We start from the raw sequence: 22,222 nt of genomic DNA on the forward strand, positions 1-22,222 counted from the left end.
AAAAGATGACTCAAACAGATGAAGAGATATTCTATGTTCCTGGGTTGGAAGAATCAATATTGTGAAAATGACTATATTGCCAGAAGTAGTCTAAAGATCCAGTGCAATCCCTATCAAATTATCAATGGCATTTTCCACAGAACAAGAAGAAAAAATTTCATAATTTATATGGAAACACAAAAGACCCCAAATACACAAAACAATCTTGAGAAAGAAGAATGGAGCTGGAAGAATCAACTGTCCTGACTTCAGACTATTCTACAAAGCTACAGTCATCAAGACAGTATGGTACTGGCACAAAAACAGAAATACAGACCAATAGAACATGATAGAAAGCCCAGACATAAGCCCAAGCACCTAAGGGCACCTTACCTTTGACAAAAGAGGCAATAATATACAGTGGAGAAAATAGTCTCTTCAATAAGTGGTGCTGGGAAAACTGGACAGCTACATGTAAAAGAATGAAGTTAGAACACTTCCTAACACCATATACAAAGAGAAACTCAAAATGGATTAAGACCTAAATGTAAGACCAGAAATTATAACACTCTTAGAGGAAAACATAGGCAGAACACTCTTATGACATAAATCACAGCAAGATCCTCTATGACCCACCTCCTAGAGTAATGGAAGTAAAAAACAAAAAGGAACAAATGGGACCTAATTAAACTTAAAAGCTTTTGCACAGCAAAGAAAACTATAAACAAGGTGAAAGGACAACCCTCAGAATGGGAGAAAATAATAGCAAATGAAACAACTGACAAAGGATTAATCTCCAAAATATACAATCAGCTCATGGAACTCAATACCAGAAAAACAAATAATCCAATCAAAAAGTGGGCAGAAGGCCTAAATAGATATTTCTCCAAAGAAGACATACAAATGGCTAGTAAACACATGAAAAGATGCTTAACATCACTCATTATTCAGTTCAGTTCAGTCACTCAGTCGTGTCCGACTCTTTGCGATCCCATGAATCGCCGCACGCCAGGCCTCCCTGTCCATCACCAACTCCCAGAGTTCACTCAGACTCACATCCATCGAGTCAGTGATGCCATCCAGCCATCTCATTCTCTGTCATCCCCTTTACCTCCTGCCCCCAATCCCGAAATGCAAATCAAAACTACGATGAGGTATCATTTCATTCCATTCAGAATGGCCATCATCAAAAAGTCTACAAACAATAAATGCTGGAAAGGGTGTGGAGAAAGAGGAACTCTCTTACACTACTGGTGGGAATGCAAATTGATAGAGCCACTGTGGAGAACAGTATAGAGATTCCTTAACAAACTAGGAATAAAACTACCATGCATGCTAAGTCGCTTCAGTCTTGTCTGATTCTTTGCAACCCCATGGACTGTAGCCCACCAGGCTCCTCTGTCCATGGAATTCTCCAGGCAAGAATACTGGAGTGGGTTGCCATTCCCTCCTCCAGGGGATCTTCCTGACCCAGGGAGCAAACTTGGTTCTCTTATGTCTTCTGCATTGGCAGATGGGTTCTGTACCACTAGTGCCACCTGGGAAGCCCAAAACTACTATATGACCCAGCGATCCCACTACTGGACATACATTCTGTTGTCGTTCAGTCACTAAGTCATGTCCAACTCTTTGCAACCCCATGGGCTGCAACATACCAAGTTTCCCTGTCTTTTACTATCTTCCAGAGTTTGTTCAAATCATGTCCATTGAGTCGGTGATGACATCCAACCATCCCATCCTCTGTAGCTGAGGAAATCATAATTGAAAAAGACACATGTAACCCAATGTTCATTGCAGTGTTATATATAATACCTAGGACATGGAAGCGATATAGATGCCCATCAACAGATGAATGAATAAAGAATTTGTGATATATTAAACGATGTAATATTACTCAGCTATAAAAAGGAAAACATTTGAGTCAGTTCTAATGAGGTGGGCAAAACTAGAGCTGATTATACAAAGTGAAGTAAGTCAGAAAGAGAAAAACAAATATTGTATTTTAATGCATATCTATGGAATCTAGAAAGATGGCACTGATGAACCTATTTGCAGGACAGCAATGGATACACAGACACAGAGAACAGACTTATGGATACAGGGCAGGGAAGGAGAAGGTGGGGTAAATGGAGAGAGTAGCATCATGGAAACACTTACAGATTACCATATGTAAAATAGATATCCTGTGGCAATTTGCTGTATGATGCAGGGAGCTCAAACCACTGCTCTGTGACAACCTAGAGGGGTGCAATCGAGTGGGAGGTGGGAGGGAGGTTCAAGAGGGAGTGGATATATGTATACTTAAGGGTGATTCATGCTTATGTATGGCAGAAACCAATACAATATTGTAAATCAATTATCTTTCAATTAAAATTAAAAATAAATTAAAAAAAAGAATTGATGCACCATTCAGACAAAACTTATCTCTTCACATCACACATGTGTTTGTGCACAAGTGTGCATGATTGCACACACACACACACAAGATCACAATTTAGAAGGGGATGGACTGAGCAAGCTTACCCAAGATCTGCAATAATACAGTTTTAGCTGTCTAAAGTGTATTTTCCAAAAGAATATCCTTCATAGGGTAATCCATGAACTCCAGTCGCTGGGCTTGTGATGGACGTATGTGCTGGAAAAGATACCCAGAACCGTGTAGTCTCCAATTATCTAACTCACACTCCTTATTTTACCAGCTTCTATTATGAAAAGTCTATTACCAGTGCCATCTCTTGAAATTAGGGTTTGATTAGATTATTTAGAAAGTACATATTGGTCATCCAATGATTTGTACCTTCAGTTTTGAGACAAGATTTGGTGCCATTTTATGGGAAGGGATAACAAGCACCAGAGATGAGATGAGATGAAAAGCTTATAGTAAAAGTACATCTAATATATCCCAGGGGATGCCAAACTGTAACCCATGGGCCAAATTTGGCCTGCAATCTACATATGGTCTGCCCTCTAAGAATGTTTTTTATATTATCAAATGTTTGTAAAAATAAACACTGGATACTTCACGACAAGCAAAAATTACATGTACTATCCATCACTGCAGAGGAACCAGAGATGAAATTGCCAACATCTGCTGGATCATCGAAAAAGCAAGAGAGTTAAAAAAAAAAAAAAAAAAACATCTATTTCTGCTTTATTGACTATGCCAAAGCCTTTGACTGTGTGGATCACAATAAACTGTGGAAAATTCTGAAAGAGATGGGAATACCAGACCACCTGACCTGCCTCTTGAGAAACCTATATGCAGGTCAGGAAGCAACAGTTAGAACTGAACATGGAACAACAGACTGGTTCCAAATAGGAAAAGGAGTACGTCAAGGCTGTATATTGTCACCCTGCTTATTTAACTTCTATGCAGAGTACATCATGAGAAACACTGGGCTGGAAGAAGCACAAGCTGGAATCAAGATTGCCAGGAGAAATATCAATAACCTCAGGTATGCAGATGACACCACCCTTATGGCAGAAAGTGAAGAGGAACTCAAAAGCCTCTTGATGAAAGTGAAAGTGGAGAGTGAAAAAGTTGGCTTAAAGCTCAACATTCAGAAAACGAAGATCATGGCATCTGGTCCCATCACTTCATGGGAAACAGATGGGGAAACAGTGGAAACAGTGTCAGACTTTATTTTTCTGGGCTCCAAAATCACTGAAGATGGTGACTTCAGCCATGAAATTAAAAGATGCTTACTCCTTGGAAGAAAAGTTATGACCAACCTAGATAGCATATTGAAAAGCAGAGACATTACTTTGCCAACAAAGGTCTGTCTAGTCAAGGCTATGGTTTTTCCAGTGGTCATGTATAGATGTGAGAGTTGGACTGTGAAGAAAGCTGAGCGCCAAAGAATTGATGCTTTTGAACTGTGGTGTTGGAGAAGACTCTTGAGAGTCCCTTGGACTGCACAGAGATCCAATCAGTCCATTCTAAAGGAGATCAGCCTTGGATGTTCTTTGGAAGGAATGATGCTAAAGTTGAAACTCCAGTACTTTGGCTACCTCATGCGAAGAGTTGACTCATTGGAGAAGACCCTGATGCTGGGAGGGATTGGGGGCAAGGGGTAAAGGGGACGACAGAGGATGAGATGGCTGGATGGCATCACTGACTCAACGGATGTGAGTTTGAGTGAACTCCGGGAGTTGGTGATGGACAGGGAGGCCTGGCGTGCTGTGATTCATGGCACCGCAAAAAGTCGGACACGACTGAGGGACTAAACTGAACTTATCTGAACTGATCCATCACTGCTTTCATGCTATAATGTCACAGTTGAGTAGTTGTAGTAGAGGTCATATGGCTCACAAAACCTAATACTAATACAGGAGATGTGGGTTTGATCCACGGGTTGGGAAGATTCCCCTGGAGGAGGAAATGGCAAACCACTCCAGTATTCTTGCCCGGAGAATCTCATGGACAGAGGAGTCTGGCAGGCTACAGTCCATGGGGACACAAAAAGTCGGACACGACTGAGCTAGCACACACCACCATAGTGTTGTGAAGTATCCCAGCTCTCTGTCTACCTGCTTTCTAGCTCACTGCAACATCATTGACTAAAGCTCTCATCCAAAGCAAAACACTGCTCCCTAAGAAGCAAAAACAAGCAAAAGTTTATATGTACTATACTTTGCCAAGTGGGGGACTATAGAGAATTTGAAAATTTCTCCCTCTTTTAAGGAGATATATGTGCCAAAATATGCCTGCAAGGCACAAATATATATCAAGTATTTTAATTTTTTCATTGCAAAAATTAATTAAGTGCTTCTTTGGAAGATAATTTGCATCCAGACATAATCAAAGTAGTCTTTTAAAAAGCAACACATTTTTTATTATATAATATTAGAAAGTAAAAATATTTCTAATGAACTACTAATGATGAATTTCATACAAAATGTCTAATACAAACAGATACACAACAGGTTGTTTAAGGTTTTATTTCACTGGCTTAAAGTAAAAACTACAATGATTAAACAGATCAAGTAGACTGAAAATTTCCTCAGCTTTGAGAATACTTTCCTAACAACATTTACAGCAAAATAAGAAGCAATGATTCCAGGAATGGCCTCAAGGAAGCAATGGTGGTAAATGAAATAATTGCATAGCTACTTTAGAAACACATAAAAGAAAGATTTCAGGTAGATTTTGGATCCCTGAGGTAGAGAATTTGAAAAACCAGAAACTTTGGCATTCTATGTAAAATGGTAATCATTTATTATTTCAAGGAAATTATGTCTGAAAAACACTTGTTTGGGAAGCAGTTTGGAAGAGGGTTAAGAGTGTAAAGCCAGACTGCCTGGTTTTACATCCCAGCACGTCCACTTACTATCTATAAGACCTTGGTCAACTTGTGAAACATATTTGCACTTAAGTGTCCTCATTTATAAAATACTGATTTTAATAATTACCACCACCTCACAGGGCATTATAGCTATTAAATGCAAGACATATAAGAGCACTGAACACATCACAGGCATTCTATAAATGGTAGCTCCTCCTCTTAGTCCTACCTCAATCCATCATCATCATCATCATTGATATAAATTTCCTGGAATATTTGTGTCTTAGCATAGACTGTTGTGGGTACTTTGCCTAATAGACCTTTTTCATGTAGTATACCTTGGTTTTGATTTGCTATAAAACACATGATGCCCCAGAATGCACCTAAAATTCAGGGGATTTGTACTTAGAGACAACTATCACTCCATTTCTTACTCATACAAGTGATCTTGGAAATCATTGTAGTTGCATAGCTCTGAATTTAAAAAGCCCCTTGTCAACAAGTTCAAATACATAGATCTCAACAGGGCTTCAGAAACCATGCCACAGAGGACAATTATAACAGCTGGGTAGCCAGCGAAATTTCAGGAGCTCTTATATGTGTCCCCTAAAGTATGGTGACCAGTTAGCATGGCATCCTATTGCTACTAAATATCCAAAAATGATACATTTGTATTATATATATTAACCTCATTATAAAGTTCCATTTCCCATAAATGAGATATAATCTTATACACATTTGTTTAAAATGTACTAAGTTGCTGATTTTATTCAAAGAAATTTGTAGTTGATTCATTCTTCTGTCAGGTACCATACACTATACTAAGTTTTGAGGGTACAGCACTGAATTATGCTAATTTTTCATTTTTATTTATTCATCAAGAAAGTATTTATGTACCCCTTCTAGGTATGCATTGGGGATACAAGTGGCCCAAATAAACAACATGCAAAAGCCAAATGAATCATCACCCCTGTCATCTGGGATATTACAGTTTACTCCTTAATATTTTTTTCTAAATGGTAAAATCAATGCCTTTGAGATCTTAACTTACTCTTGTGATTACTATGTAGTAACAACACAATACATTAACAATGAAACTGGGTTTAGAACACTGACCTTCTAATGCCAAATTCTAAGCATATCTGACACAACCTAAATCCAAATGCAAAATTTCATTCCTACTATCTGGCAGTGTCATTCTATCAAATCCATTTTTCAATCTGAAATCAACTTTAGTCAGTCTATCTATAGCACTAAATTAATTTATTCTATGAAATAAATTGTTGCTTTTTAAAATTTAGATTAGACCACAAGGGAATTTTTTTCTCTGTTCTATTATTAATGAGGCACATTTGAGATTACGTACTCTTTAAAAATGAGTAATTATATTATTATAGCATGTTTTCCTTTGTTTCTCAACAGTTACAGTGTTTTGACACACAAGTCACAAATTCAAGTAGTTGTATGAGAAAAAAAATATTTAAAACTTGAAATCAAGAGGGATAAACATTTGAGCAGCGTAACATGGGCATGCACTTCTATCCAGTATTATAAATTGTAAATGATAGTGTCAAAAATTTTTTAAACTAAATTTAATAGTACCTTTTCAATAGTCTCCCCATGTTTCTATCACTTTTATGTTCCAATCTATTATGTAAACCATTACAAGATTATTCCCTAAAGTGCCGCTTCGATCTCTCCACCTCAAGAAACTCTGGTGGTTTTCCAATGCCTAAAAAGACTAAATACAACCTCCCCATAAGGGAGGAGAACAAGATGGCAAAGTAGGAGAATGCTGAGCTATTGGAGGTTGGAAAAGGATTTTTGTAAAACCAAAGCTATAAAGAAAGATCCACACAGAGAAGGGAAGAAAAGTAATTGGGTTGGGATGTGTACCCTTGGGAGGAGACAAAAAGAAGAGAGGGATTATATGGTCTCAGAGACCTACCCACCATGGGGAGTCACATACTGGGTACCCCAGCTGTGGGATCTGACAACGAGCAGATGAGTTCCTTTGACTGGTTTAAAGACAGTGGAACTAGTACGCGTGCTGGGAGAAACCACTTGTGAAGAGCATGCACCTATTTCTTGTATCCAAAACAAGGCAGAGGAAGCTGACTGAAACAGTCTGGAACACTGGCTTGTTTACAGCAACCACTGCAGCTCCATCACAATACGCAAACCTACTCTAGTAACTCTGGCTCTGGTGTACCTCCATACCAGGCTGGGTGCCATTGGTGATGAGGGAAGTGTGCATTGTGGGGGATGGAACAAGCTCAGACACGGCACTGCATCTGAAAGCAGCAGGGACTGCCATTACTGGTTCCTGTTGAATTAGCAGATCAGGAGAAGTCTGGAAGCCTGACTGGCATGCAGGGACCACCCCATTATATGCCCTAGCCTGCAATGGGTGCCAATCTGGCACTTCTTACTCAGCAATGGGCAAAGATAGAAGTGCTTGGAGAGGGGCAGCACACCCTTGGACAGAATGGAACTAGTTTGTACCTCACAGGTTCTGCTTCAGCACCATAGACTCACCCCAGTCTCTACTAGGGCAATGTCAGTCACTGAGCAGAGGCAAAGCCCTAGCTCACACCTTGCTGGCCCCTAGTTTCTCCATCTCCAGTCCCGTTTCTGATCAAGGTGATATCTCTTAACACACCCCAGGGAAAACATGATCAATGCTCACTTCACATCTAGTTCATGGACGAAAGTGATCTGGGACAAGCAAACTGCACAGGAGCACTCTCTCACAAGGACAACCTTCAAGAAAGATAGGTAACTGCTTCATCTAATTTCAAAGAGATATAGAATGTAAAACAAAATAAGAGAGAGGAATTTGTTTCAAATGAAATGACAAAAACAAAAGGAATAAAATAACTGATGAAACAGACAAATAAGTGACCAAATAAAGTGTTCAAAGCATTAGTAATAAGAATGCTAACAGAACTTGGGGAAATAATAGGTGGACACACTGAGAATTTTAACAAGAACTAGAGAAAGATTAAAAAAAAAAAACAGAACTTAATAGCACAATAACTGAAATAAAAAGCACACTAGAAGGAACAGAAGATTAGGTGATATAAAAGAATGTGTAAATGACATGAAAGATAGAATAATGAAAATCACCCAATCAAAATAGCAAAAAAATGAATGAACGAGGAGAGTTCAAGGACCACTGAAACAACATCCAGGGCACTTACATTCACGTTATAAGCATCCCAGAAGAAGAGAGACAGAAAAGGGTAAAAAATGTATTTGATGTTTTCCTGAATGAGTCTTTTGTTACCGAATATGGGCAAAGAAGTATGACGGCTCATGGTCCTCCTCCACCTTTTCTCTGATTTGGAGATGCGTTTGTATATGTGTATGCATGTATTTATGTATAGTCCCTGGTTTACCACTTACTACATGGTATAGAGATAGAAATACAGATGCTTAAAGCCTTCAATTTGGGGTTTATTATAAGGAAGGCAAGTAGCAGCCAAAAAATGATAATAAACTAGATTAGCTGCGAGATCTTTTCCTTGAAGTTTCCTATATCCATGTCATAAACTGGGCAATTTTCCACTAATTTTAAATAGGTTTTTCAGGTGGTCAGTTTGCGATCTACACACACTACAATTTTTATAATATATAGTAACAAATCCTGTAAGTCACTGAGGAAAGGACAAGCATAAAACACACTTTATGCTCTCAGGGAATTTCTGAATAAGTGTACCTTTAGACAACACTGAGATATAATGTATACCTCTGTTTTTTTTCAAGTCCAGATTTCTGTCATTCAATTCTCCAAATAACCTGAATCAAAATCAGTATTTTATGTACAAGATTCAATCCTCCCAACACTGACCAATCTTTTACAAGTACTTTAACCTGTTTAGTTATGTCATTCTAATAGGTGGTCAGAAAATAAAAACAAGTGAAAATTCAATCAAATTATTTCAAATGGGCCAGGAGTACTTTTTCTTCAGTAGCAGGATTTCATGTAACTATAACTAGTGTTATACTTTAATAAAAAGTGAGCTAAATGTGAATTGGGAAAATCAGAAGACTAATAAGAAAAATACTACTCATTGATTACTGGTTGTATAAATGTATTTGTTACACATATGACTTTATTCGACAATATTTGGATTTAAGGAATTCATTATGTTTCCAAATTATATAATCTGTCAAATTGGTCTACTAAACTTAATGTTAGTCATTTTGGGGGTATGCCCCTCAACCCTCATAGGATTCTAACAGAATCCCAGGCTTAATCAGTAACTCGAAATTCAGAGTTATATAACTATATCATAGTTATCATCATTTAAGTTGTATTTTAGGCAACATAATTCTGCTGTCAAGGAGACCATCTAAGTTAATTTAGTCATTCGGCTGTGATGGATTGAGATTGCCTCCTATAATAAATAGTCTGCTTAACTGACCAAAGATTCACTCACAAGTAGCCTCACCATTGGTCTCAAGTCCATGATACATATGGTCAAGCTTCTAGAGTCATTATGTAGTAATTACTCATCTAGAGACCTGTGAGCCAGTAAATTATTTTTCCTCAGTTCCTGGAAAACTTAAAGATCTCTATCAGAATTAGGAAAACTGTACACAAACTCTCCACTCTCCAGATGGCCTTGTTCCCCTCCTTCCATATCTTGGAACTTGTCCTCATAAACAATCTTTCCAGGAAACTATGTTTTTGAAAATTAAAGGGTCTGGAAGGAAATCACCTGCTGCATTTCTGAAAACTACCCGCTTCAGTGAATTAAAATTTAACCATCCTCTACTGTCACTTCTACCATGGCAAAAACCAAAGAGTTCTGACTATTTTTAAGGATGGGGAAGAAAAAAATATCCCCCTCAGTGAGAATAATATAGAAATTAATATCATAATTAATTATCCTGTCACATATAAATCAGTGGATGTCATGGACAAAAATACAACTCAGTTTAAACTCTACTGCATAGAATAAAAAATTGCAAATGCATGTATTATGGTTGATTCTTCTGTTGCTAAATGTTGTTTTATTGTTGTTGCTGCTAAGTTTAAGTAAGAAAGATCCTGACTTGATAGGAGTAATTAATTTTAAAAAGTGTTTGCTGTCACAAATGGATATGAATTTCATATCAGAGAGGGTAAACTCCACAAACATATGTATTTGCTAATGCCTGATAAAGTCTGAAAGTATTAGTTGCACAAATATATAATTAGTTTTAGGAATAGAAGTATAATCAGGAGCTTTTATTTGCTGTAAATTTCTTGCATGCACCATGGCTTGATCTTTAAAATTTAAACAACTCTCTACATATATTAATAGCTCTGCATGGATTTGGGTCAGTAAATATGACAAGAATATTTAGATTTAAAAGTGAGACTTCAAAAATAAAGTACTAAATGTTTCAGCATCACACACCCATTACCTAAAAATCTTTGAACATGAAAATTATATTCCCTGTAATGTTTTCAACTATGATGAAGCCAGCTTTTTCTAAAAATGAATTTTATCATACACCAAGTTATTTTCAGTGAAATTATGCCAACACCACCATCATACAAATTATGACCCTGAGGCAAGATTTAAACCAAAGCAACTTTACAATTGAAAGCTTGTTTGGCTGATGTGTCATACTGTCAGCTTGAGCATTTAGAATAGAAAATTTTGCTTAGCATGACCCAAATGTTTTGGAAACTAATAGTGATCCATAATTGTATTAGCAGTCCTAAAACCTAGCCCCACAAAATAAAAAAAAAAAAAATGGCTTAAAGGTTGAGGTGAATAGGCCAAACCAAAAACGCAAACAAGACCAATGCAGTCTAATCTCACCTGGGAAGATTTTAAGCCTAAAGGGTTGCACTCTGCAACTTACTTGTACATTTTAGCAAGACAAGACAATGGGGCATCAAGGATTACTCAGCCGGGGCTTGAAATCTCTCAAGTTCAAAAGAAGCTCTGAAGCCAGGCTGCCAATTTCATAATATCTGAAGAGAGAAAGATGAAGACAGATCAAAGGAGTGGCTGAATTCCAGTTTTATATATTTCATTGTTAGGAAAGGGAACAGAAGTAGGCCAGTTACATAAGGGATGCTCATACTCACTTTCAACCTTTCTCTCCAACTCATGCTTACTCTTTTCCTCTTTGACAGAATACCTCAGTGTTTCATCCCTAAGGAAAAGAGCACAGGCTGTTCAACTACAAAAGTCTAGGGCAAGACTCATTTATATTCTTTGACTTTCCCCAGGCAACTCAGCCATGGTCAGAATTCCAAAGGCAGACAGACATCTAGAAAGCTATAGGTGAGAAGGAATAGCTAAGGGGAAGAACAGTTTGATTGTTTTAAGATATGAAAACACAGCAGGGACTTCTTAACATGGCCAGAGCCTAAAAGGATAGCTGCTGCTGCTGCTAAGTCACTTCAGTCGTGTCTGACTCTGTGCAACCCCATAGACGGCAGCCCACCAGGCCCCCCTATCCCTGGGATTCTCCAGGCAGGAACACTGGAGTGGGTTGCCATTTCCTTCTCCAATGCATGAAAGTTAAAAATGAAAGTGCACAGAGTGAAGTAAGCCAGAAGGAAAAATATAAATACAGTATACTAACGCATATATATGGACTTTAGAAAGATGGTAACGATAACCCTGTATACGAGACAGCAAAAGAGACACTGATGTATAGAACAGTCTTATGGACTCTGTGGGAGAGGGAGAGGGTGGGAAGATTTGGGAGAATGACATTGAAACATGTGAAATGTCATGTATGAAACGAGATGCCAGGCCAGGTTCAGTGCACGATGCTGGATGCTTGGGGCTGGTGCGCTGGGACAGCCCAGGGGGATGGTATGGGGAGGGGGGAGGGAGGAGGGTTCAGGAAAGGGAGCATGTGTATACCTGAAATTTGAAATTAAAAAAAATAAATAAATAAAATAATCTTTAAAAAAAAAAAATAAAAATAAAAAATAAAAATTTGTTTTTGTTTGTTCACGTGTTTCTCTTCAACTGTGCTGGGGCTTTGTTGCTGCGTGTGGGCTTTCTCCGGTGGTGGAGGCGGGGTGGGCTGCTCTCTAGGTGTGGTGATGGGCTTCTCACCGCGGTGGATTCTCCTGTTGCAGAGCTCCAGGGCTCAGTAGTTGTGGCACACGAGGTTTGTTGCCCAGCAGCATGTGAAATCTTCCTGGACCAGGGATCAAACCTCTGTCCCTCACATTGGCAGGTGGATTCTTAACCCCTGGACCACCAGAGGGAGTCCTCACAGGCTGGCAAATGGGACTTTCCCTGCTGTCCTGTATTTCCAGTTAAAGCCCCAATGCTGGGACACAGGGTTCTGAACACCCCCATATTCCGGAAACCACCAGACACAGCCTGTGGGACTTTTGGAGGGATGTTGTACCAGCTTTTCTCCCTCTCCGTCCCCACCCCTCAGTCTCCATGTGCAGAAGACCAGAATTTGAGAACGGGGAGAAAGGGTCAAACTTTTCTGCTCCCTTGGGCAAAAAAAAAAGAAAAAAAAAAAAAAATGAAAGTGCAGTCGCTCAGTCATATCCGACTCTTAGCGAACCCATGGACTGCAGCCCACCAGGCTCCTCCGTCCATGGGATTTTCCAGGCTAGAGTACTGGAGTGGGGTGCCATTGCCTTCTCTGAAAAGGACAGTATGTCTGTCCAATTTTAACTTTCACAACCTAGCAAAGAAAGACAGAGTCCAAGTGGGTTCAAAATAAAGAAAACAAAAGTTTAAGAAGTGGATGGATATGGGAGATGGAAGATGGAAAATTAATACACACAAAGAACTATCAATGCGACCTTTTGGACAGAATAAATAAACCTGAATTAAAAATTTATAAATAACCAATAAATGATATTATAAAATCATGATGAGTACCTATTCAGAGTGCAAAATGAACTAATGGATGTTGATAAAACATAGTAAGAAAAGTTCATTAATACGGTTTACAATGGAATGTTGTAACAAACCTTTAAAAAAACTACCACGCATTGAATTTTGGGATAGTATCAAGAAAAAATGTCCACAATCATCTACAACATATTGCAACAGATAGAATGCAGAAAAAGATATGATTGCACAATTGCCTTCTGTTATATCAGACATTAAAGAGAATTACAAAAAATATAAAAGAAATCTATTATTTTACTATTTTTTAGAAAAGAACCTAGACAGCATATTAAAAAGCAGACATTACTTTGCTAACCAAGGTCCATCTAGTCAAAGCTATGGTTTGTCCAATAGTCATGTATGGATGTGAGAGTTGGACTATAAAGAAAGCTGAGTGCCAAAGAACTGATGCTTTTGAGCTGTGGTGTTGAAGAAGACTGTTGAGACTCCCTTGGACTGCAAGGAGATCCAACCAGTCCATCCTAGAGGAAATCAGTCCTGAATATTCATTGGAAGGTCTGATGCTGAAGCTGAAGCTCCAATACTGTAGCCACCTGATGTGAAGAACTGACTCATCTGCAAAGACCCTGATGCTGAGAAAGATTGAAGGCAGGAGGAGAAGGGGACAATAGAGGATGAGATGGTTGGATGGTATCACCAACTCAATGGACATGACCTTGAGTAAATTCCAGGAGATAGAGTTGGTGATGGACAGGGAGGCCTGGTGTGCTATACTCCATGGGGTCTCAAAGAGTCGGACACTACTGAGTGACTGAACTGAGATGAACTTAGAAAAGAAATTTTCATGAAACTGTGTTATTTAGGTAATTATGTAATGGGTAAAAAATTAGGAGTTTTCATAATTTGAGGGGATCATAGATGCAAAAAGTTTGAAAAGTGCTGTTCTAGGTGATTCTGATTTGTGACTACATTTAAAAATCAAAAGGGCTTCCCAAGTGGTGCTAGCAATAAAGAACATGCCTGCCAATGTAGGAGATGTGAGTTCGGTCCCTAAGTCAGGAAGACCACCTGGAGGAGGGCATGGCCACCCACTCCAGCATTCTTGCCTTAAGAATCCCATGGACAGAGACTGGTGGGCTACAGTCCACAGGGTCACAAAAAGTTGGAAACAACTGAAATAACTCAGCCCACATGCACCCTAATGGTAAAGGCAGGAATATATGGAATTATTTTAATAAGAAGACTGGTATAATCCCTTTCCAATTTGTTTTAACTGTCATGTAATTAGAAAGAGATTTTGTACAGTTTAGGCACATGTTGCCTCAAAGAGTAGGGGGAATCTTCCTAAACACTCAAGATTCCATCCAGTTATCTTAATCTAAGTCACTTTATGTAAAATAAGTTAAGCTATATTCAGTTTCAATGTAATACACCTTATATTTCCTAAACATTCAGCAACCAGATATTTTTTTGTATCTCGGTCATGCTTGACAATGGATTAAATATAAATCCTCTTGTATACAGAAACTTTAAGAAGTGCTTGGTAGACACAAACTATATTTGAATCTCATTTTATGCTTGTTTCTGCTCAGTGGCTTAATTATACAGCTATCCACAGTCAATGGAGGTTCAGGGTAGATGAAATCTCAGCTGAGAAATAAGAGACAAAAAGCAAATATTCACTGGATACAAACTATGTGCCAGCCTATTTGCTAGGCATGTTTGCCTTTCCTTCTAGGATTTTAAAGTCCAAGGAGAAAAAGTGGTTTCAAGTATTCTCTCTCCAAGTATCTGTTCTGGACTTTGTTAAATCTACTCCTACAGTGGACACAGAAATCAGGGGAAAAGTAATTTCTAAAATTTAGGAACCATCACTCACAGTACATTGCACAGCTGCTGGAACTTGTCTATCTCTTCCCCTCCACACAGTAAAAACTGGTATCCCAATTAACTTAGACTGTTATGCTGCAATGTAGGTGTAGGATAAATTGACAGTTGAAATAAAACAAACCTATATCAAGATTATGAAGTCCAACCACATTGTGGCTAAACTCATACTTTCTTTGATCAGGTTGAAATTTAAATTCTCTCTTCTGTTTTGTGTCTGGGTGAACTGACACAAGTCTACTCTTCTGTAAAAACTGCCCTAATAAAAATACCTAGATCACTCTTGTGACCAGCAAATGATATATTCATCTAAAGCATTTGATCAAAAGCAAGCAGTGTTTGGCATTTACTAAGTGCCCAATAAATGTTAGCACTCATGTTTCTGTTTTCAAAAAACAAACTTTAGCTAAGACGGCGGAGGAATAGGACGGGGAGACCACTTTCTCCCCGACAAATTCATCAAAAAAAACATTTGAACGCTGAGTAAATTCCACAAAACAACTTCTGAATGCCGGCAGAGGACATCAGGCACCCAGAAAAGCAGCCCATTGTCTTTGAAAGGAGATGTTTTATCAACGGTGCTGTATAGATGGAGAAGTCTTGAGGCTACTGTAAATATAAGACTGAAACCCAGAAGCAGGAGGCTTAAGTCCAAATCCTGAGAACACAAGAGAACTCCTGACTCCAGGGAACATTAATTGACAGGAGCTCATCAAACGTCTCCATACTTATACTGAAACCAAGCACCACCGAAGGGTCAACAAGTTCCAGAACAAGACATACCATGCAAATTCTCCAGCAACACAGGAACATAGCCCTGAACTTCAATATACGGGCTGCCCAAAGTCACTCCAAACCCACTGACATCTCATAACTTATTACGGGATACTTCACTGCACTCCAGAGAGAAGAAATCCAGCTCCACACACCAGAACACCAACACAAGCTTCCCTAACCAGGAAACCTTGACAAGCCACTGGTACAACCCCACCCACAGCAAGGAAACTCCACAATAAAGAGAACTCCACAAACTGCCAGAATACAGAAAGCCCACCCCAAACACAGCAAAATAAACAAGATGAAGAGACAGAGGAATACCCAGCAAGTAAAGGAACAGGATAAATGCCCACCAAACCAAACAAAAGAGGAAGAGATAGGAAGAGATAGATACAAAACAATAAAATATTAGATAAAGAATTTTGTTTATTGTTTTGTTCCCAAAACAATAAAATAATAGATAAAGAAATCCAAAAAATGATAGTGAAAATGATCCAAAATATTGAAAACAAAATGGAATCACAGATAAATAGCCTGGAGACAAGGATTGAGAAGATGCAAGAAAGGTTTAACAAGGACCTAGAAGAAATAAAAAAGATTCAATATTTAAGAAATAATGCAATAAACGATATCAAAAACACTTTGGAGGGAACAAATAGTAGAATAACGGAGACAGAAGATAGGATTAGTGAAGTAGAAAATGGAATGGTAGAAATAAATGAATCAGAGAGGAAAAAAGAAAAACGAATTAAAAGAAATGAGGACAATCTCAGAGACCTCTGAGACAATGCTAAACGCCCCAACATTCGAATCATAGGAGTCCCAGAAGAAGAAGACAAAAAGAAAGACCATGAGAAAATACTTGAGGAGATAATAGTTGAAAACATCCCTAAAACGGGAAAGGAAATAATCACCCAAGTCCAAGAAACCCAGAGAGTCCCAAACAGGATAAACCCAAGGCAAAACACCCCAATCAGTCAGTCAGTCAATTCAGTCACTCAGTTGTGTCCGACTCTTTGCGAACCCATGAATCACAGCACGCCAGGCCTCCCTGTCCATCACTAACTCCCAGAGTTCACCCAGACTCATGTCAATCAAGTCAGTGATGCCATCCAGCCATCTCATCCTCTGTCGTCCCCTTTACCTCCTGCCCCCAATCGCTCCCAGCATCAGAGTCTTTTCCAATGAGTCAACTCTTCGCATGAGGTAGCCAAAGTACTGGAGTTTCAGCTTTAGCACCATTCCTTCCAAAGAAAATCCAGGGCTGATCTCCTTCAGAATGGACTGGTTGGATCTCCTTGCAGTCCAAGGGACTCTCAAGAGTCTTCTCCAACACCACAGTTCTAAGGCATCAATTCTTCGGCACTCAGCTTTCTTCACAGTCCAACTCTCACATCCATACACGACCACAGGAAAAACCATAGCCTTGACTAGACGGACCTTTGTTGGCAAAGTAACGTCTCTGCTTTTCAATATGCTATCTAGGTTGGTTATAACTTTCCTTCCAAGGAGTAAGCGTCTTTTAATTTCATGGCTGCAGTCACCATCTGCAGTGGTTTTGGAGCCCAAAAAAATGAAGTCTGAGACTGTTTCCACTGTTTCCCCATCTATTTCCCATGAAGTGATGGGACCGGATGCCATGATCTTCATTTTCTGAATGTTGAGCCTTTAGCCAACTTTTTCACTCTCCACTTTCACTTTCATCAAGAGGCTTCTTAGTTCTTCTTCACTTTCTGCCATAAGGGTGGTGTCATCTGCATATCTGAGGTTATTGATATTTCTCCCGGCAATCTTGATTCCAGCTTGTGCTTCTTCCAGCCCAGCATTTCTCATAATATACTCTGCATAGAAATTAAATAAGTAGGGTGACAATATACAGCCTTGACGTACTCCTTTTCGTATTTGGAACCAGTCTGTTGTTCCATGTCCAGTTCTAACCTGCATACAGATTTCTCAAAAGGCAGGTCAGGTGGTCTGGTATTCCCATCTCTTTCAGAATTTTCCACAGTTTATTGTGATCCACACAGTCAAAGGCTTTGGCATAGTCAATAAAGCAGAAATAGATGTTTTTCTGGAACTCTCTTGCTTTTTCCATGATCCAGCAGATGTTGGCAATTTGATCTCTGCTTCCTCTGCCTTTTCTAAAACCAGCTTGAACATCAGGAAGTTCACGGTTCACGTATTGCTGAAGCCTGGCTTGGAGAATTTTGACCATTACTTTACTAGCGTGTGAGATAAGTGCAATTGTGTGGTAGTTTGAACATTCTTTGGCATTGCCTTTCTTTGGGATTAGAATGAAAACTGACCTTTTCCAGCCCTGTGGCCACTGCTGAGTTTTCTAAATTTTCTGGCATATTGAGTGCAACACTTTCACAGCATCATCTTTCAGGATTTGAAATAGCTCAACTAGAATTCCATCACCTGCACTAGCTTTGTTCATAGTGATGCTTTCTAAGGCCCACTTGACTTCACATTCCAGGATGTCTGGCTCCAGGTCAGTGATCACACCATCATGATTATCTGGGTCATGAAGATCTTTTTTGTACAGTTCTTCTGTGTATTCTTGCCACCTCTTCTTAATATCTTCTGCTTCTGTTAGGTCCATACCATTTCTGTCCTTTATCGAGTCCATCTTTGCATGAAATATTCCTTTGGTATCTCTAATTTTCTTGAAGAGATCTCTAGTCTTTCCCATTCTGTTGTTTTCCTCTATTTCTTTGCATTGATCGCTTAAGAAGGCTTTCTTATCTCTTCTTGCTATTCTTTGGAACTCTGCATTCAGATGTTTATATCTTTCCTTGTCTCCTTTGCTTTTTGCTTCTCTTCTTTTCACAGCTATTTGTAAGGCCTCCCCAAACAGCCATTTTGCTTTTTTGCATTTCTTTTCCATGGGGATGGTCTTGATCCCTGTCTCCTGTACAATGTCACGAACCTAATTCCATAGTTCATCAGGCACTCTATCCCAAGACACATATTAATCAAATTAACAAGGTCAAACACAAAGAACAAATATTAAAAGTAGCAAGGGAAAAGCAACAAATAACACACAAGGGGATTCCCATAAGGATAACAGCTGATCTTTCAATAGAAACTCTTCAGGCCAGGCGGGAATGGCAGGACATACTTAAAGTGATGAAAGAAAATAACCTACAGCCCAGATTACTGTACCCAGCAAGGATCTCCTTCAAATATAAAGGAGTAATCAAAAGCTTTACAGACAAGCAAAAGTTGAGAGAATTCAGCACCACCAAACCAGCTCTCCAACAAATGCTAAAGGATCTTCTCTAGACAGGAAAAACAAAAAGGGTGTATAAACTTGAACCCAAAACAATAAAATAAATGACAACAGGATCATACCTATCAATAATTACCTTAAACATAAATGGGTTGAATGCCCCAACCAAAAGACAAAGACTGTCTGAATGGATACAAAAACAAGACCCCTATATATGTTGTCTACAAGAGACCCACCTCAAAACAAGGGACACATACAGACTGAAAGTGAAGGGCTGGAAAAAGATATTCCATGAAATAGAGTCCAAAAGAAAGCAGGAGGAGCAATACTCATATCAGATTAAATAGACTTTAAAACAAAGGCTGTGAAAAGAGACAAAGAAGGACACTACATAATGATGAAAGGATCAATCCAAGAAGAAGATTAACAATTATAAATATATATGCACCCAACATAGGAGCACCACAATATGTAAGACAAATACTAACAAGTATGAAAGGGGAAATTAACATTAACACAATAATAGTGGGAGACTTTAATACCCCACTCACACCTATGGATAGATGAACTAAACAGAAAATTAACAAGGAAACACAAACTTTAAATGATACAATAGACCAGTTAGACCTAATTGATATCTATAGGACATTTCACCCCAAAACAATGAATTTCACCTTTTTCTCAAGTGCACACAGAACCTTCTCCAGGATAGATCACATCCTAGGCCATAAATATAGCCTTGGTGAATTCAAAAAATTGAAATCATTCCAAGCATCTTTTCTGACCACAATGCAGTAAGATTAGATCTCAATTACAGGAGAAAAACTATTAAACATTCCAACATATGGAGGCTGAACAACACACTGATGAATAACCAACAAATCAAAGAAGAAATCAAAAAAGAAATCAAAATATGCATAGAAATGAATGAAAATGAAAACACAACAACCCAAAACCTATGGGACACTCTAAAAGCAGTGCTAAGGGGAGGTTCATAACACTACAGGCATATCTCAAGAAACAAGAAAAAAGTCAAATAAATAACCTAACTCTACACCTAAAGCAACTAGAAGGAAGAAATGAAGAACCCCAGGGTTAGTAGAAGGGCAGAAATAAACGCAAAAGAAACAAAAAGAGACCATAGAAAAAATCAACAAGCCAAAAGCTGGTTCTTTGACAGGATAAATAAAATTGATAAACCATTAGGCAGACTCATCAAGAAACAAAGGGAGAAAAATAAAATCAATAAAATTAGAAATGAAAATGGAGAGATCACAACAGACAACACAGAAATGCAAAGGATCATAAGAGACTACTATCAGCAACTATATGCCAATAAAATAGACAAATTGGAAGAAATGGACAAATTCTTAGAAAAGTACAACTTTCCAAAACTGGACCAGAAAGAAATTGAAAATCTTAACAGACCCATCACAAGCACGGAAATTGAAACTAATCAGAAATCTTCCAGCAAACAAAAACCCAGGTCGAGATGGCTTGACAGCTGCATTCTACCAAAAATTTAGAGAAGAGCTAACACCTATCCTACTCAAACTTTTCCAGACAATCGCAGAGGAAGGTAAACTTCCAAACTCATTCTATGAGGCCACCATCACCCTAATACCAAAACCAGGCAAAGATGCCACCAAAAAAGAAAACTACAGGCCAATATCATTGATGAACATAGATGCAAAAATCCTTAACAAAATTCTAGCAATCAGAATCCAACAACACATTAAAAAGATCATATATCATGACCAAGTGGGCTTTATCTCATGGATGCAAGGATTCTTCAATATCCACAAATCAATCAATGTAATACACCACATTAACAAATGGAAAAATAAAAGTCATATGATTATTTCAATAGATGCAGAGAAAGCCTTTGACAAAATTCAACATCCATTTATGATAAAAACATTTCCAGAAAGCAGGAACAGAAGGAACATACCTCAACATAATAAAAGCTATATATGACAAACCCACAGCAAACATTATCCTCAATGGTGAAAAATTGACAGCATTTCCCCTAAAGTCAGGAACAAGACAAGGGTGGCCACTTTTACCACTACTATTCAACATAGTTTTGGAAGTTTTGGCCACAGTAATTAGAGCAGAAAAAGAAATAAAAGGAATCCAAATTGGAAAAGAAGAAGTAAAATTCTCACTGTTTGCAGATGACATGATCCTCTACATAGAAAACCCTAAAGACTCCACCAGGAAATTACTAGAGCTAATCAATGAATATAGTAAAGTTGCAGGATATAAAATCAACACACATAAATCCCTTGCATTTCTATACACTAATAATAAAAAAATAGAAAGAGAAATTAAGGAAACAATTCCATTCACCATTGCAACTAAAATAATAAAATACTTAGGAATATATTTACCTAAAGAAACAAAAGACCTATATATAGAAAACTATAAAACACTGGTGAAAGAAATCAAAGAGGACACTAATAGATGGAGAAATATACTATGTTCATGGATTGGAAGAATCAATATAGTGAAAATGAGTATACTACCCAAAGCAATCTATAGATTCAATGCAATCCCTATCAAGCTACCAATGGTATTTTTCACAGAGCTAGAACAAATAATTTCACAATTTGTATGGAAATACAAAAAACCTTGAATAGCCAAAGCAATCTTGAGAAAGAAGAATGGAACTGCAGGAATCACCCTGCCTGACTTCAGGCTCTACTACAAAGCTACAGTCATCAAGACAGTATGGTACTGGCACAAAGACAGAAATATAGATCAATGGAACAAAATAGAAAGGCCAGAGATAAACCCACACACATATGGACACCTTATCTTTGACAAAGGAAGGAAGAATATACAATGGAGAAAAGACAATGTCTTTAACAAGTGGTGCTGGAAAGAATGGTCAACCACTTGTAAAAGAATGAAACCAGAACACTTTCTAACACCATACACAAAAATAAACTCAAAATAGATTAAAGATCTAAACATAAGACTGGAAACTATAAAACTTCTAGAGGAGAACATAGGCAAAACACTCTCCGACATAAATCACAGCAGGATCCTCTATGACCCACCTCCCAGAATAGTGGAAATAAAAGCAAAAATAAACAAATGGGTCCTAATTAAAATTAAAAGCTTCTGCACAACAAAGGAAACTCTAAGCAAGGTGAAAAGACAGCCTTCAGAATGGGAGAAAATAATAGCAAATGAAGCAACTGACA

At 38.2% G+C, this 22,222-nt stretch overlaps 1 long non-coding RNA gene across 1 annotated transcript in view; it reads right to left on the reverse strand.

Annotated features, from left to right (window-relative positions):
- The window catches only part of LOC139180899 (uncharacterized), a 241,887-nt gene that overhangs the window by 214,034 nt on the left and 5,631 nt on the right, over nucleotides 1–22,222 (reverse strand). The window contains exons 2-3 of the long non-coding RNA XR_011565099.1: nucleotides 11,359–11,426; nucleotides 11,130–11,241 (exon numbers count right to left, since the gene is read on the reverse strand). This is a non-coding gene — a long non-coding RNA (uncharacterized lncRNA). The remainder of the gene's footprint in view (nucleotides 1–11,129; nucleotides 11,242–11,358; nucleotides 11,427–22,222) is intronic.

This window comes from Bos indicus, chromosome X, assembly GCF_029378745.1.
Source record: "Bos indicus isolate NIAB-ARS_2022 breed Sahiwal x Tharparkar chromosome X, NIAB-ARS_B.indTharparkar_mat_pri_1.0, whole genome shotgun sequence".
NCBI classification, from domain to species: domain Eukaryota; kingdom Metazoa; phylum Chordata; class Mammalia; order Artiodactyla; family Bovidae; genus Bos; species Bos indicus.